Below are 3,583 nucleotides of genomic sequence, written 5' to 3' on the forward strand. Positions count from 1 at the left end.
TCTTGAAAGAGGTATGACTGGTATGTATGAGCTGGTGTTCTCAAGCTTCAGGGAGAACATTCCGACCAAATGTTAATACTCATTCTCCCATTTATGAAAAAAACTCCTATGGCCATGTAAAATCATATCTTTGTGAGTCTGTTTCCATTACTTTACGCATTATAAACCAAGAATGCCATTAGACACAGTGGAGTTTTTGCTTGGAGTTTTGTTTTAGGGTTGTTTTGTTTTGGTTGGGAGAACGAAGCAAGCAAAAAGCAAAACAAACAAAAGTAAAGAAGAAATGGACACAACTGTTTAACTGATCTTTCGAGGTTGGATGTCTGAGCCATGCTTGTCATTAAAAAAAGTTTCAGGAAAGTGCTGGGGACACAGCGCAGTTGTTAAAATGTCTGGCAAACAAGGTTATGGACCTGCGTCCAGACCCTCCAGGCCAATGTAAAAGCTAGTTGTGGTGGCAGATGTCTATAATCCTGCCAATGAGGGAAAGTCAGGATGTTCTCTGTAGCTCATTGGCCAGCTAACCTACTCAAATTAATGAGGGACCTCCTCTCACACAGAGTGACACAGAGGGGCTGGAGAGATGGCTCAACAGTTAAGAGCACTGACTGCTTTTGCAGAGGGCCCCAGGTAACACAACCATCTAGAGCTCCAATTCCAGGGGATCCAACACCTCTTCTGACCTCCATGAGCTTCTATGCACACAGGTATACACACAGAACAACCTAAGGGAAGAAGAAATCTGTGGGCTGATCCTATTGGCAGATCATGACCTAGAAGATTAGGGGGGGAGTGAGGAAGCCAGTGCTACAGCACTAGTTTGAAATGGACAGGAGCTGACTGAAGAAAGCTGTCAGGAAAGAGACCCTCCGCCTTCCCGTGCCTATGTGAGCTTTCTCTGATTCCTCTTTCCTTTGCCAAATCTGCACTCAACAGACGCACTGCTCTCCTGTGGCCTCTGAATCTTCAGAGCTTTGGTTTACCGTAGCCCTATCTATTCTTCATAATATCCTTTTTCATTTTTACTGACCACTCCTAACTAAGCCAGGCCTTAGTATGACTCATTTAAACTTTTTTAGAAAAGGGGGGAATAGCCCAGTTTAGCTTCCTGAGCTGTGTTCTGTTGTTGCCTGAGTTGTTAGGGTTCCTTAGCTCTTTATGTGACTTAGACACTGTTCTATTTCTGTGAAGAGACCCTGTGACCAAGGCAATGTTTATAACAGAAAGGATTTCATCAGGGGCTGGCTTACAGTATCAGAGGTTTAGCCCAATATCCTTCCTGACAGAAAGCACGACAGTGGGCAGGTGTGGTATTGGAGAAGTGGCTAAGAGCTTCAGCCTGATCCATGAGCAGAAAGAGAAATCCTAAGCCTAGCATGGGCTTTTAAACCTAAGCCCAGTCCCAGTGACACACTTCCTCCAACAAGGCCACACCTCCTATTCCTTCTAATCCTTTAAAATAGTACTGCTCCCCAGTGACTAACCATCAACACACTTTTGTGTTTGCTTGGTCCTATTCTGGTTTATCTTTTGTCGTGTTTGATTCTATTACCATTCTTTACATGTCTGTTTGCTTTCTAAGAAGAGAAAGGGTGTGGCTTCGGATAGGAGAGGTGAGCGAGAAGGATCTCAGAGGAGTTCGGGGAGGGGGAACCATAATCTGAATACATTTTATGAAAAAAAATCTATTTTCAATAAATAAAATAAAACAGAGGAAAAGCATATGCACAAATAATTTAAAACTATGAAAGTTGTTTTAATATTGCAATGCCATGTAACAGCCAATATACATTATATATGTATGTATGTATGTATGTATGTATGTATATCACATGGTATTTAACTAAGCATTTTTATCTCCTCAAATATTCATTATTTCTTTATCCTTCCTCCTAGGCTTCTGAAATGTGCACTAACTGCTGTCATCATACTCACCCTATTACACAATATCCGAAACTCCTTGTCCCTATGACTTAGCATCCATTGATCAGCATCTTCTCCCTAGATTCAGTCCCCAGTGTTGTTATCAACTATGCTTGATTTCATATGTGAATAAAATTACACCTTCACTTCCATCCATATTGTTGTATCTTTTAAGCTGGAGTAAGCAGCAAGAAAATTTGCTTAGTATACCTGTGCTACTAACTCCTCAATATACCTGTGCTACTAACTCCTTAGTATACCTGTGCTACTAACTCCTTAGTATACCTGTGCTACTAACTCCTCAATACACCTGTGCTACTAACTCCTCAATACACCTGTGCTACTAACTCCTTAGTATACCTGTGCTACTAACTCCTTAGTATACCTGTGCTACTAACTCCTTAGTATACCTGTGCTACTAACTCCTTAGTATACCTGTGCTACTAACTCCTCAATATACCTGTGCTACTAACTCCTCAATATACCTGTGCTACTAACTCCTTAGTATACCTGTGCTACTAACTCCTTAGTATACCTGTGCTACTAACTCCTTAGTATACCTGTGCTACTAACTCCTTAGTATACCTGTGCTACTAACTCCTTAGTATACCTGTGCTACTAACTCCTTAGTATACCTGTGTTACTAACTCCTTAGTATACCTGTGCTACTAACTCCTCAATATACCTGTGCTACTAACTCCTTAGTATACCTGTGCTACTAACTCCTTAGTATACCTGTGCTACTAACTCCTTAGTATACCTGTGTTACTAACTCCTTAGTATACCTGTGCTACTAACTCCTCAATATACCTGTGCTACTAACTCCTTAGTATACCTGTGCTACTAACTCCTTAGTATACCTGTGCTACTAACTCCTTAGTATACCTGTGCTACTAACTCCTTAGTATACCTGTGTTACTAACTCCTTAGTATACCTGTGCTACTAACTCCTCAATACACCTGTGCTACTAACTCCTTAGTATACCTGTGTTACTAACTCCTTAGTATACCTGTGCTACTAACTCCTCAATACACCTGTGCTACTAACTCCTCAATACACCTGTGCTACTAACTCCTCAATACACCTGTGCTACTAACTCCTTAGTATACCTGTGCTACTAACTCCTTAGTATACCTGTGCTACTAACTCCTTAGTATACCTGTGCTACTAACTCCTCAATATACCTGTGCTACTAACTCCTTAGTATACCTGTGCTACTAACTCCTTAGTATACCTGTGCTACTAACTCCTTAGTATACCTGTGCTACTAACTCCTCAATACACCTGTGCTACTAACTCCTTAGTATACCTGTGCTACTAACTCCTCAATATACCTGTGCTACTAACTCCTCAATATACCTGTGCTACTAACTCCTCAATATACCTGTGCTACTAACTCCTCAGTATACCTGTGCTACTAACTCCTTAGTATACCTGTGCTACTAACTCCTCAATACACCTGTGCTACTAACTCCTCAATACACCTGTGCTACTAACTCCTCAATATACCTGTGCTACTAACTCCTTAGTATACCTGTGCTACTAACTCCTTAGTATACCTGTGCTACTAACTCCTTAGTATACCTGTGCTACTAACTCCTTAGTATACCTGTGCTACTAACTCCTCAATATACCTGTGCTACTAACTCCTCAATATAC

The sequence above is a fragment of the Rattus norvegicus genome, chromosome 2, assembly GCF_021556685.1.
Source record: "Rattus norvegicus strain SHRSP/BbbUtx chromosome 2, alternate assembly SHRSP_T2T, whole genome shotgun sequence".
In the NCBI taxonomy this organism is placed as follows: Eukaryota; Metazoa; Chordata; class Mammalia; order Rodentia; family Muridae; genus Rattus; species Rattus norvegicus.